General features: G+C 40.8%; 1 non-coding gene across 1 annotated transcript; it reads right to left on the reverse strand.

Moving 5' to 3' along the window:
- On the reverse strand, nucleotides 1–108 carry LOC130952517 (small nucleolar RNA R71). The gene has a single exon (XR_009074697.1). It is a non-coding gene; the product is annotated as a small nucleolar RNA R71 (small nucleolar RNA).
- Between the last annotated feature and the right edge of the window lie 15188 nt (nucleotides 109–15296).

A 15296-nucleotide genomic window follows, 5' to 3' on the forward strand; every position in this document is an offset into this window, starting at 1 on the left:
AAGCTTAGAGTGGAAATCCAAACCTTCAGACAGAAGGATGGAGAATCCCTCTATGAAGCTTGGGAAAGATACAAACAATTGATCAGAAAATGTCCTTCTGACATGCTTTCTGAATGGAGCATCATAGGTATTTTCTATGATGGTCTCTCTGAACTATCCAAGATGTCTTTGGATAGCTCTGCTGGAGGATCTCTTCATCTGAAGAAGACGCCTGCAGAAGCTCAAGAACTAATTGAAATGGTTACAAATAACCAATTCATGTACACTTCTGAAAGGAATCCTGTGAACAATGGGACAAATCAGAAGAAAGGAGTTCTTGAGATTGATACTCTGAATGCCATTCTGGCTCAGAACAAGATATTGACTCAACAAGTCAATTTGATTTCTCAAAGTCTGTCTGGAATGCAAAATGCACCAAGCAGTACTAAGGATGCTTCATCTGAAAAAGAAGCTTATGATCCTGAGAACCCTTCAATGGAAGAGGTGAATTACATGGGAGAACCCTATGGAAACACCTATAATTCTTCATGGAGAAATCATCCAAATTTCTCATGGAAGGATCAACAGAGACCTCAACAAGGTTTCAACAACAATAATGGTGGAAGAAACAGGTTTAGCAATGGCAAATCTTTTCCATCATCTTCTCAGCAACAGACAGAGAATTCTAAGCAGAACCCCTCTAACTTAGCAACCATGGTCTCTGATCTAATCAAAACCACTCAAAGTTTCATGACTGAAACAAGGTCCTCCATTAGGAATTTGGAGGCACAAGTGGGACAGCTGAGCAAGAGAATTACTGAACTTCCTCCTAGTACTCTCCCAAGCAATACAGAAGAAAATCCAAAAGGAGAGTGCAAGGCCATCAACATGGCCGAATTTGGAGAGGAAGGAGAGGCAGTGAACGCCACTGAGGAAGACCTCAATGAACGTCCACTGGCCTCCACTGAGTTCCCCAATGAGGAACCATAGGAATCTGAGGCTCAAAATGAGACCATAGAGATTCCATTGGACTTGCTTCTGCCTTTCATGAGCTCTGATGAGTATTCCTCCTCTGAAGAGGATGAGTATGTCACTGAAGAGCAAGTTGCTAAATACATTGGAGCAATCATGAAACTAAATGACAAGCTATTTGGAAATGAGACTTGGGAGGATGAACCCCCTTTGCTCACCAAAGAATTGGATGACTTGTCTAGGCAGAAATTACCTCAAAAGAGGCAGGACCCTGGGAAGTTCTCCATACCTTGTACCATAGGCACCATGACCTTCAAGAAGGCTCTGTGTGACTTAGGGTCAAGTGTAAACCTCATGCCTCTCTCTGTAATGGAGAAGCTAGGGATCTTTGAGGTGCAAGCTGCAAGAATCTCACTAGAGATGGCAGACAATTCAAGAAAACAAGCTTATGGACTTGTAGAGGATGTTTTGGTGAAGATTGAAGACCATTACATCCCTGCTGATTTCATAGTCCTAGAGACTGGGAAGTGCATGGATGAATCCATCATCCTTGGCAGACCCTTCCTAGCCACAGCAAAGGCTGTGATTGATGTTGATGGAGGTGAACTGATCATTCAAGTGAATGAAGAATCCTTTGTGTTTAAGGCTCAAGAATATCCCTCTGTCACCATGGAGAGGAAGCATGAAGAGCTTCTCTCAAATCAGAGTCAAACAGAGCCCCTACAGTCAAACTCTAAGTTTGGTGTTGGGAGGCCACAACCAAACTCTAAGTTTGGTGTTGAACCCCCACATTCAAACTCTAAGTTTGGTGTTGGGAGGTTCCAACATTGCTCTGAGCATTTGTGAGGCTCCATGAGAGCCCTCTGTCAAGCTACTGACATTAAAGAAGCGCTTGTTGGGAGGCAACCCAATGTTATATTTTATCTATTTTCTTTTGTTATTTTATGTTTTCTGTAGGTTGATGATCATGAGAAGTCACAAAATCAATTGAAAAAGCAAAAACAGAATGAAAAACAGGAAGAAAAATAGCACACCCTGGAGGAAGGCCTTGCTGGCATTTAAACGCCAGTAAGAGTAGCAGTTGGGCGTTTAACGCCCAGTCTGGCACTATTCTGGGCGTTTAACGCCAGAAAGGGGTACCAGACTGGCGTTAAATGCCAGGAAAGGGCAAGAACCTGGCGTTAAACGCCAGAAATGGGCACCAGCCCGGCGTTTAACGCCAGAATTGGCTCAAAATGCCTTTTTGCATGCCACTTGGTGCAGGGATGACTTTTCCTTGACACCTCAGGATCTGTGGACCCCATAGGATCCCCACCTACCCCACCACCCCCTCTCTTCTTCACCCATTCACCAATCACCTCAAACACCTCTTCCCCAAAAACCCTTCACCTATCAAATCCCATCTTTCTCTTCACCACTCACATCCATCCTTCATAAAACCCCACCTACCTCACACTTCAAATTCAAACCACTTTCTCTCCCAAACTCACCCTCCCATAGCCGAACCATGACCCTTCCCCTCACACCTATATAAACTCATCTTCACTCCTTCATTTTCACACACCCTAAACACCACTTCTCCCCCTCTTTGGCCGAACACAAAGCCATTCCCTTCTTCCTCATTTCTTCTTCTTCTACTCTCTTCTTTCTTCTTTTGCTCGAGGACGAGCAAACCTTTTAAGTTTGGTGTGGTAAAAGCGTTGCTTTTTCATTTTTCCATAAGCATTTATGGCATCCAAGGCCGGAGAAACCTCTAGAAAGAGGAAAGGGAAGGCAAAAGCTTCCACCTCCGAGTCATGGGAGATGGAGAGATTCATCTCAAGGGTGCATCAAGACCACTTCTATGAAGTTGTGGCCTTGAAGAAGGTGATCCCCGAGGTCCCCTTTTCACTCAAAAAGGGTGAATATCCGGAGATCCTACATGAGATCCGAAGAAGAGGTTGGGAAGTCCTCACCAACCCCATTCAACAAGTCGGAATCTTAATGGTTCAAGAGTTCTATGCCAATGCATGGATCACCAAGAACCATGATCAAAGTGTGAACCCGGATCCAAAGAATTGGCTTACAATGGTTCGGGGGAAATACTTAGATTTTAGTCCGGAAAATGTGAGGTTGGCATTCAACTTGCCCATGATGCAAGGAGATGAACATCCTTACACTAGAAGGGTCAATGGTGGACGAAATTGTGATCACATGTTCTTTATACTTTGGTGAGTTTACTCTTAGGGCACTGTTTATTTTCACAACTCCGTTCAACTAACCAGCAAGTGTACTGGGTCGTCCAAGTAATAAACCTTACGTGAGTAAGGGTCGAATCCACAGAGATTGTTGGTATGAAGCAAGCTATGGTCACCTTGTAAATCTCAGTCAGGCGGATTAAACATTATTTTATGGGTTCGAAAATAGAAATAAAGATTAGAAATAAGAAAAGGGATAGAATACTTATGCAGATTCATTGGTAGGAATTTCAGATAAGCATATGGAGATGCTGTATGGCTCAAGGACGCCTGCCCTCCCACTGCTTCTATTCAATCCTTCTTACTCCTTTCCATGGCAAGCTTTGTATAGGGGTTCACCATCAGCGGTGGCTACTTTCAATCCTCTCGGGAAAATATCCTATGCGGCTGTCACTCGCACAGCTAATCATCTGGAGGCATCACCCATGGTTGATGACTACATCCCATCCTCGCAGTGAAAACTAATGCTCACGCACTCTGTCACAGTACGGCTAATCACTGGTTGGTTCCCGCGCCTACTGGAATAGAATCCCTTGATTCTTTTGCGTTTGTCATCACGCCCAGCACTTGCAAGTTTGAAGCACGTCACAGTCATTCATTACCGGAATCCTACTCGGAATACCACAGACAAGGTGAGACTTTCCGGATTCCCAGGATCCTACTCGGAACACCACAGACAAGGTTGGACTTTCCGGATCCTCATAAATGCCACCATCTATCTAGCTTATACCACGAAGATTCTGTTGGGGAATCTAAGAGATACACATTCAAGCTCTGTTGCATGTAGAACGGAAGTGGTTGTCAATCACGCGCGTTCATCAGTGAGAATGATAATGAGGGTTATTTACTCATCACCTTCATCATGTTCTTGGGTACGAATGAATATCTTGGAATAAGAATAGAAGAGATTTGAATAAAAGAAAATAGAACTTCATTAATACTTGAGGTACAGCAGAGCTCCACACCCTTAATCTATGGTGTGCAGAAACTCCACCGTTGAAAGTACATAAGTGAAAGAGGTTCAGGCATGGCCGAATGGCCAGCCCCCTAAAACGTGATCAATAGCCTCTTAGGATGAAGAATAAAACAAAACTGAGACCAAAGATGTCTAATACAATAGATAAATGTCCTATATATACTAGACTAGCTACTAGGGTTTACATGAGTAAGTAATTGATGCATAAATCCACTTCCGGGGCCCACTTGGTGTGTGTTTGGGCTGAGCTTGATTAATCCACGAGCTGAGGCTTCTCTTGGAGTTGAACTTTGAGTTATGACGTGTTTTGGGCGTTTAACTCCGGATCATGACGTTTTTCTGGCGTTTAACTCCAGACAGCAGCATGTACTTGGCGTTCAACGCCAAGTTACGTCGTCAATCTTCGAATAAAGTATGGACTATTATATATTGCTGGAAAGCCCTGGATGTCTAATTTCCAACGCCGTTGAGAGCGCGCCAATTGGAGTTCTGTAGCTCCAGAAAATCCATTTCGAGTGCAGGGAGGTCAGATTCCAACAGCATCAGTAGTCCTTTTGTCAGCCTTTTTCAGAGTTTTGCTCAAATCCCTCAATTTCAGTCAGAATTTACCTGAAATCACAGAAAAACACACAAACTCATAGTAAAGTCCAGAAATGTGAATTTAACATAAAAACTAATGAAAACATCCCTAAAAGTAGCTTAAACTTACTAAAAACTATGTAAAAACAATGCCAAAAAGCGTATAAATTATCCGCTCATCAGTCAACTTTGATCAAAGGTTGGACCAAGTCCTCACAGACATTTGTGAAGAGGGCGCCCAATGGAAGAGAGATTCAAGAGGAAAGCCGGTTCAACTGAGAAGGCATGACCTCAAGCCCATCACTAAGAAAAGGATGGAGCAAACAAGAGACCCCACTCATCATGAGATCCCTGAGATGCTTCAAGGGATGCACTTTCCTCCACAAGACTATTGGGAGCAAATTAAACACCTCCCTAGGAGAGTTGAGTTCCAACATGGGACAACTAAGGGTGGAGCACCAAGAACATTCCATCCTCCTCCATGAAATTAGAAAAGATCAAAGAATCATGAGAGAGGAGCAACAAAGACAAGGAAGAGACATTGAGGAGTTCAAGCACTCCATAAGACCTTCAAGAGGAAGAACAAGCCGCCATCACTAAGGTGGACCCGTTCTTTAATCTCCTTGTTCTTTATTTTCCTGTTTTTCGAATTTTAGTGCTTATGTTATCCATGTTTGTGTCTTGTGATCATTAGTGTCTATGCCTTAAAGCTATGAATGTCCTATGAATCCATCACCTTTCTTGAAAAAAAAAATTTTTTTTGTTCTTAATTGAAAAAAAGAAAGAATTGCATGAATTTTGAATTTTATAACAGTTTGATTATTTTGATGTGGTGGCAATATTTTTGTTTTCTGAATGTATGCTTAAACAGTGCATATGTCTTTTGAATTTGTGGTTCATGAATGTTGGCTCTTGAAAGAATGATGAAAAAGGAGACATGTTACTGAGGATCTGAAAAATCATTAAAAATGATTCTTGAAGCAAGAAAAAGCAGTGAATACAAAAAAAAAACGAAAAAAAAGGGAGAAAGAGAAAACGAAAAAAAAAGAGAGAAATAAAGTTGTGATCCAAGGCAAAAAGAGTGTGCTTAAGAACCCTGGGCACCTCTAATTGGGGACTCTAGCAAAGTTGAGTCACAATCTGAAAAGGTTCACCCAATTATGTATCTGTGGCATGTATGTATCCGGTGGTAATACTGGAAGACAGAGTGCTTTGGGCCACGGCCAAGACTCAATAAGTAGCTGTGTTCAAGAATCATCATACTTAACTAGGAGAATCAATAACACTATCTGGACTCTGAGTTCCTAAAGAAGCCAATCATTCTGAGTTTCAAAGGATAGAGTGAGATGCCAAAACTGTTCAGAGGCAAAAAGCTAAAAGCCCCGCTCATCTAATTAATACTGATCTTCATAGATGTTTTTGGAATTCATTGCATATTCTCTTCTTTTTTATCTTATTTGATTTTCAGTTGCTTGAGGACAAGCAATAATTTAAGTTTGGTGTTGTGATGAGCGGATAATTTGTACGCTTTTTGGCATTGTTTTTAGTATATTTTTAGTATATTTGGTTTAGTTTTTAGTATATTTTTATTAGTTTTTAGTTAAAATTCACTTTTCTGGACTTTACTATGAGTTTGTGTGTTTTTCTGTGATTTCAGGTATTTTCTGGCTGAAATTGAGGGACCTGAGCAAAAATCTGATCTAGAGACTGAAAAGGACTGCAGATGCTGTTGGATTCTGACCTCCCTGGACTCGAAGTGGACTTTCTAGAGCTAAAGAAGCCCAATTGGCGAGCTCTCAACGGCGTTGAAAAGTAGACATCCTGGGCTTTCCAGCAATATATGATAATCCATACTTTGCCCAAGATTTGATGGCCCAAACCGGCGTCCAAAGTCACCCTCAGAATTCCCAGCGTTAAACGCCGGAACTGGCACAAGAATGGGAGTTAAACGCCCAAACTGGCACCAAAGCTGGCGTTTAACTCCAAGAAGAGTCTCTACACGAAAAATGCTTCATTGCTCAGCCCAAGCACACACCAAGTGGGCCCGGAAGTGGATTTTTATGTCATTTACTCATCTTTGTAATCCTTAGGCTACTAGTTCCCTATAAGTAGGACCTTTTACTATTGTATTTTACATCTTGAGATCTTCGAATCTTTTGATCACTGGGGGCTGGCCTCACGGCCATGCCTAGACCTTGTTCTTATGTATTTTCAACGGTGGAGTTTCTACACACCATAGATTAAGGTGTGGAGCTCTGCTGTACCTCGAGTATTAATGCAATTACTATTGTTCTTCTATTCAATTCCGCTTGTTCTTTGTCCAAGATATCACTTGTTCTTCAACTTGATGAATGTGATGATCCGTGACACTCATCATCATTCTCACCTATGAACGTGTGACTGACAACCACCTCCGTTCTACCTTAGATTGGGTGAATATCTCTTGGATTCCTGATACACGATGCATGGTTGATCGCCTGACAACCGAGCGCTCGCCTGACAAACGAGCCAGCCATTCCGTGAGATCAGAGTCTTCGTGGTATAGGCAAGAACTGATGGCGGCATTCAAGAGAATCCGGAAGGTCTAACCTTGTCTGTGGTATTCTGAGTAGGATTCAATGATTGAATGACTGTGACGTGCTTCAAACTCCTGAAGGCGGGGCGTTAGTGACAGACGCAAAAGAATCACTGGATTCTATTCCGGCCTGATCGAGAACCGACAGATGGATAGCCGTGCCGTGACAGGGTGCGTTGAACATTTCCACTGAGAGGATGGGAGGTAGCCACTGACAACGGTGAAACCCTTGCATAAGCTTGCCATGGAAAGGAGTAAGAAGGATTGGATGAAGACAGTAGGAAAGCAGAGAGATGGAAGGGACCAAGCATCTTCATACGCTTATCTGAAATTCCTACCAATGAATTGCATAAGTATCTCTATCTTTATCTTTATGTTTTATTCATCATCTATACCCATTTGAGTATGCCTGACTAAGATTTACAAGGTGACCATAGCTTGCTTCATACCAACAATCTCCGTGGGATCGACCCTTACTCGCGTAAGGTTTATTACTTGGACGACCCAGTGCACTTGCTGGTTAGTTGTGTGAAGTTGTAGTGATCACAATTTCGTGCACCAGCCACCATCTATCTAACTTATACCACGAAGATTCTGTTGGGGAATCTAAGAGATATGCGCATGGCCTAAGGTAGAACGGAAGTGGTTGTCAGTCACGCACGTTCATAGGTGAGAATGATGATGAGTGTCACGGATCATCACATTCATCAAAGTGTTGTGCAACGTATATCTTGGAATAAGAATAAAAGAGAATTGAATAAAAAGTAATAGTAATTGTATTGAAACTTGAGGTACAGCAGAGGTCCACACCCTTAATCTATGGTGTGCAGAAACTCCACCGTTGAAAATACATAAGTGAAAGGTTCAGGCATGGCCGAATGGCCAGCCCCCTAAAACGTGCTCAATGGCCTCCTAAGATGAAGAATAAAACAGAACTCAGACCAAAGATGAAACGTGGTCAAAGACATCTAATACAATAGTTAAATGTTCTATTTATAATAAACTAGCTACTAGGGTTTACATGAGTAAGTAATTGATGCATAAATCCACTTCCGGGGCCCACTTGGTGTATGCTTGGGCTCAGCTTGATCAATCCACAAGCTGAGGCTTTTCTTGGAGTTGAACTCCAAGTTATGACGTGTTTTGGGCGTTCAACTCCGGATCATGACGTTTTTCTGGCGTTTAACTCCAGACAGCAGCATGTACTTGGCGTTCAACGCCAAGTTACGTCGTCAATTTCCGAATGAAGTATGGACTATTATATATTGCTGGAAAGCTATAGATGTCGACTTTCCAACGCCGTTGAGAGTGCGCCAATTGGAGTTCTGTAGCTCCAGAAAATCCATTTCGAGTGCAGGGAGGTCAGATTCCAACAGCATCAGCAGTCCTTTTGTCAGCCTTTTTTAGAGTTTTGCTCAAGTCCCTCAATTTCAGCCAGAAATTACCTGAAATCACAAAAAAACACACAAACTCCTAGTAAAGTCCAGAAATGTGAATTTAACATAAAAACTAATGAAAACATCCCTAAAAGTAGCTTGAACTTACTAAAAACTACCTAAAAACAATGCCAAAAAGCGTATAAATTATCCGCTCATCACAACACCAAACTTAAATTGTTGCTTGTCCCGAAGCAACTGAAAATCAATTAGGATAAAAAGAAGAGAATATACTATAAATTTCAGAATATCAATGAATATTAATTATAATTAGATGAGCGGGACTTGTAGCTTTTTGCTTCTGAACAGTTTTGGCATCTCACTTTTTCTTTTGAAGTTCAGAATGATTGGCTTCTCTAGGAACTTAGAATTTTTGATAGTGTTATTGACTTTCCTAGTTAAGCATGTTGATTCTTGAACACAGCTACTTATGAGTCTTGGCCGTGGCCCTAAGCACTTTGTTTTCCAATATTACCACCGGATACATAAATGCCACAGACACATAACTGGGTGAACCTTTCAGATTGTGACCTAGCTTTGCTAGAGTCCCCAGTTAGTGGTGTCTAGAGCTCTTAAGCACACTCTTTTGCTTTGGATCACAACTTTAACCACTCAGTCTCAAGCTTTTCACTTGGACCTTCATGACACAAGCACATGGTTAGGGACAGCTTGATTTAGCCGCTTAGGCTTGGATTTTATTTCCTTGGGCCCTCCTATCCATTGATGCTCAAAGCCTTGGATCCTTTTTACCCTTGCCTTTTGGTTTTAAGGGCTATTGGCTTTTTCTGCTTGCTTTTTCTTTTTCTTTCTATTTTTTTCGCCATTTTTTTTCCGCAAGCTTCTTCTTTTTCACTGCTTTTTCTTGCTTCAAGAATCAATTTCATGATTTTTCAGATCATCAATAACATTTCTCTTTGTTCATCATTCTTTCAAGAGCCAACAATTTTAACATTCATAAACAACAAGATCAAAAGACATATGCACTGTTCAAGCATTCATTCAGAAAACAAAAGTATTGTCACCACATCAATATAATTAAACTAAATTCAAGGATAAATTCGAAATTCATGTACTTCTTGTTCTTTTGAATTAAAACATTTTTCATTTAAGAGAGGTGAAGGATTAATGGATTTTATTCATAACTTTAAGTCATGGTTACATACTAATGATCATGAAGTAAAGACACAAAACATAGATAAACACAACATTAAAAATCGAAAACAGAAAGAAGTAAAGAACAAGGAATGAATCCACCTTAGTGGCGTCTTCTTCTTGAAGGACCAATGATGTTCTTAAGCTCTTTTATGTCCCTTCCTTTCCTTTGTTGCTCCTCCCTCATTGCTCTTTGATCTTCTCTTATTTCATGGAGAATGATGGAGTGATCATGATGTTCCACCCTTAGTTGTTCAACATTGTGGCTCAAATCTTCTAAGGAAGTGTTGAGTTGTTCCCAATAGTTGTTGGGAGGAAAGTGCATCCCTTGGGACATCTCAGGGATTTCTTGATGATGAGCTTCCTCATGCATCTCTTGAGAACCGTGAAGGGTCTCTCTTGCTTGCTCCATCCTCTTCTTGGTGATGGGCTTATCCTCTTCAATGGAGATGTCTCCTTCTATGATAACTCCAGCTGAGTAACATAGATGGCAAATAAGGTGAGGCAAAGCTAGCCGTGCCATGGGTGAGGGCTTGTCGGCTATTTTGTAGATTTCATTGGAGATGACCCCATGAACTTCTACTTCCTCTCCAATCATGATGCTATGAATCATGATGGTCCGATCCATAGTAACTTCAGATCGGTTGCTAGTAGGAATGATGGAGCGTTGAATGAACTCCAACCATCCTTTAGCTACAGGCTTGAGGTCCAGTCTTCTTAGTTGGACTGGCTTGCCTTTGGAGTCTCTCTTCCATTGAGCTCCTTCCACACATATGTCCATTAGGACTTGGTCCAACCTTTGATTAAAGTTGACCCTTCTAGTGTAGGGGCGTTCATCTCCTTGCATCATGGGCAAGTGAAACGCCAACCTCACATTTTCCGGACTAAAATCTAAGTATTTCCCCCGAACCATTGTGAGATAATTCTTTGGATTTGGGTTCATACTTTGATCATGGTTCCTAGTGATCCATGCATTGGCATAGAACTCTTGAACCATTAAGATTCCGACTTGTTGCATGGGGTTGGTTAGGACTTCCCAACCTCTTCTTCGGATTTCATGTCGGATTTCTGGATACTCATTTTTCTTGAGCTTGAAAGGGACCTCAGGGATCACCTTCTTCTTTGCCACAACATCATAGAAGTGGTCTTGATGGCTCTTGGAGATGAATCTTTCCATCTCCCATGACTCGGAGGTGGAAGCTTTTGTCTTCCCTTTTCCTTTTCTAGAGGATTCTCCGGCCTTAGGTGCCATTGATGGTAATGGAAAAACAAAAAGCTTATGCTTTTACCACACCAAACTTAAAATATTGCTCGCCCTCGAGCAAGAGAAGAAAGAAGAGAAGAAGAAGAAGAAAAGAATATGGTAGAGAGGGAGAGATGTAGGTTCGGCTAAGTGGGAGAAGAGGGGTTTGTGTTGTGTGAAAATGAAGTAGAATGGAAAGGTATTTATAGGGAGAGGGGGGAGTGTATGTTCGGCCATTTTGGGTGGGAATGGGTGGGAAAATGGTTTTGAATTTTTGAAGGTAGGTGGGGTTTATGGGGAAGAGTGGATGGATGTGAGTGGTGAAGGGGGTAATTGGGAAGAGGAATTGAGGTGATTGGTGAAGAGTGTTGGGAAGTGTGACATGGGGAAGAGTAATCACAAAAACTAGGATTAGGAGGTAAGGTGGGAATATGGTAGGTGGGGATCCTGTGGGGTCCACAGATCCTGAGGTGATCCTGTGGGATCCACAGGTCCTGAGGTGTCAAGGAATTCCATCCCTGCACCAAATAGGCATGTAAATTGCCTTTGCACACCATTCTGGCGTTTAAACGCCATGTGGTGCACATTCTGGGCGTTCAACGCCCATGTAAAGCATGTTTCTGGTGTTGAACGCCAGTTTCATGCTTGTTACTGGCGTTCAGCGCCAGTTTTTCTTCTCTAGGCACATTCCTGGCGTTCAGCGCCAGAATGTTGCTTGTTTCTGGCGTTCAGTGCCAGAATGATGCTCTGTTCTGGCGTTGAACGCTGGCCAGATGCATCTTACTGGCGTTGAACGCCAGCCTGTGCTTCCTCCAGGGTGCGAATTTTTTTCTGCTGTTTTTGACTCTGTTTTTAATTTTTATGATTTTTTTCATGACTCCTCATGATCATGTACCTAATAAAACACAAAATAACAATAATATAGAATAAAATAAAAATTAGATAAATAAAATTGGGTTGCCTCCCAACAAGCGCTTCTTTAATGTCAATAGCTTGACAGTGGCTCTCATGGAGCCACAAGGTGATCAGGTCAATGTTGTATAGTCCCAACACCAAACTTAGAGTTTGGATATGGGGTCTTAACACCAAACTTAGAGTTTGGTTGTGGCCTCACAACACCAAACTTAGAGTTTGACTGTGTGGGCTCTTCTTGACTCTGAACTGAGAGAAGCTCTTCATGCTTACTCTCTTTTGTCACAGAGGGATGGCCATGTGCCTTAAACACAAGGTAGTCCCCATTCAATTGAAAGACTAATTCACCTCTGTTGACATCTATCACAGCTCCTGCTGTGGCAAGGAAAGGTCTTCCAAGGATGATGCAATCATCCTCTTCCTTCCTAGTGTCTAAGATTATGAAATCAGCAGGGATGTAAAGGCCTTCAACCTTTACTAACACGTCCTCTACTATTCCATAAGCTTGTCTCAATGACTTGTCTACCAATTGTAATGAGAACAAGGCAGGTTGTACCTCAATGATCCCCAGCTTCTCCATTACAGAGAGTGGCATAAGATTTATCCCTGACCCCAGATCACACAGAGCTTTTTCAAAGATCATGGTGCCTATGGTACAAGGTATTAAGAACTTGCCAGGATCTTATTTCTTTTGAGGTAGAATTTGCTGAATCCAGGTATCCAGTTCACTAATGAGCAAGGGAGGTTCACTTTCCCAAGTCTCATTACCAAACAACTTGGCATTCAGCTTCATGATAGCTCCTAAGTATTGAGCAACTTGCTCTCCAGTTACATCTTCATCCTCTTCAGAGGAAGAATAGTCTTCAGAGCTCATGAATGGCAGAAGGAGATTTAATGGAATCTCTATGGTCTCTATATGAGCCTCAGATTCCCTTGGATCCTTAATAGGAAACTCCTTCTTGCTTGAGGGACGTCCCAGGAGGTCTTTCTCACTAGGATTTTCGTCCTCCTCCTCCCTTGTGCATTCGGCCACATTGATTATATCAATGGCCTTGCACTCTCCTTTTGGATTCTCTTCTGTATTGCTTGGGAGAATACTGAGAGGGGTTTCAATGACTTTCTTACTCAGCTGGCCCACTTGTGCCTCCAGATTTCTAATGGAGGATCTTGTTTTACTCATGAAACTGAAAGTGGCTTTTGACAGATCAGAAACTAGATTGGCTAAATTAGAGGTGTTTTGTTCAGAACTCTCTGTCTGTTGCTGAGAAGATGATGGATATGGCTTGCTATTGCTCAGCCTATTGCATCCACCATTGTTAAAGCCTTGTTGAGGCTTTTGTTGATCCTTCCATGAGAAATTTGGATGATTTCTCCATGATGAGTTATAGGTGTTTCCATAAGGTTCACCCATGTAATTAACCTCTGCCATGGCAGGGTTCTCAGGATCATAAGCTTCTTCAGAAGCTGCCTCTCTAGCACTGTTGGATGTATGTTGCCATCCATTCAGATTTTGAGAGATCATGTTGACCTGTTGAGTCAACACTTTGTTCTGAGCCAATATGGCATTCAGAGCATCAATTTCAAGAACTCCTTTCTTCTGAGGTATCCCATTATTCACGGAATTCCTCTCAGAAGTGTACATGAATTGGTTGTTTGCAACCATATCAATGAGTTTTTGAGCCTCTTCAGGCATTTTCTTTAGGTGAATAGATCCACCTGCAGAATGGTCCAATGACATTTTCGAAAATTCAGATAGACCATAATAGAATATATCTAATATGGTCCATTCTGAAAACATGTCAGATGGACATCTTTTGGTCAGCTGCTTGTATCTTTCCCAAGCTTCATAGAGGGATTCACCATCTTTTTGTTTGAAGGTTTGAACATCCACTCTCAGCTTGCTCAGCTTTTGAGGAGGAAAGAATTTATCCAAGAAGGTTGTGACCAGCTTATCCCAGGAGTCCAGGCTATTCTTAGGTTGTGAATCCAACCATATTCTAGCTCTGTCTCTTACAGCAAAAGGGAAAAGCATGAGTCTGTAGACTTCAGGATCAACTCCATTCGTCTTTACAGTCTCACAGATCTGCAAGAACTCAGTTAAAAACTGATAAGGATCTTCAGATGGAAGTCCATAAAACTTGCAGTTTTGTTGCATTAAAGCAACTAGCTGAGGTTTCAGCTCAAAGTTATTGGCTCCAATGGCAGGAATGGAGATGCTTCTTCCATCAAACTTGGACGTTGGCTTTGTGAAGTCACCAAGCATTCTCCTTGCATTATTATTATTTTCGGCTGCCATCTCTTTCTCTTGTTCGAAAATTTCTGAAAGGTTGTTTCTGGATTATTGTAATTTAGTTTCTCTTAATTTTCTCTTCAGAGTCCTTTCAGGTTCTGGATCAATTTCAACAAGAGTGCCTTTTTCCCTGTTCCTGCTCATATGAAAGAGAAGAAAACAAGAAAAGAAGAGGAATCCTCTATGTCACAGTATAGAGATTCCTTTATGTTAGTAGAAAAAGAAAGGGGAGAAGAATGAAGAAGAATGGGTTCGGATATTTAGATGGAGAGAGGTGAAGAGAAGTGTTAGTATTTAAATAATTAAATAGAATAAGAAAAGAGAGAGGGGATTTCAAAAATAATTTTGAAAGAGGGATTAGCAATTTTCGAAAATTAGAGATAAGATATAATTAAAATTAAACCAATTAATTAATTAAAAAGAATTTTTTGAAAAAGAGAGAGGTATTTTCGAAAATTAGAGAGAGAAAAGTAGTTAGGTGGTTTTGAAAAAGATAGGAAACAAACAAAAAGTTAGTTAGTTGATTGAAAAAGATTTGGAATCAAATTTTAAAAAGATAAGAAGGTAAGAGGTTAGATAAGATTTTTTTTTTTTGAAATCAAATTTTGAAAAAGATAAAATTTTTGAAAAAGATAAGATAAAAATTTTAAGAAAAAGATATTTTGAAAAAGATTTAATTTTTTAAAAAGACTTAACTAACAAGAAACTACAAGATAAGATTCTAGAATTTAAAGATCGAACCTTTCTTAACAAGAAAGTAACAAACTTCAAATTTTTGAATCAATCACATTAATTGTTAGTGTAATTTCGAAAATATGATATAAAGATAAGAAAAAGATTTTGAAAATATTTTGAAAAAGAATTTTGAAATTTTCGAAAAAAAGGAAAAATTGGAAAAGATATGATTTTTGAAAAAGATTTTGAAAAGATAAGATTTTTACAATT

Source organism: Arachis stenosperma, chromosome 9 (genome assembly GCF_014773155.1).
Source record: "Arachis stenosperma cultivar V10309 chromosome 9, arast.V10309.gnm1.PFL2, whole genome shotgun sequence".
NCBI classification, from domain to species: domain Eukaryota; kingdom Viridiplantae; phylum Streptophyta; class Magnoliopsida; order Fabales; family Fabaceae; genus Arachis; species Arachis stenosperma.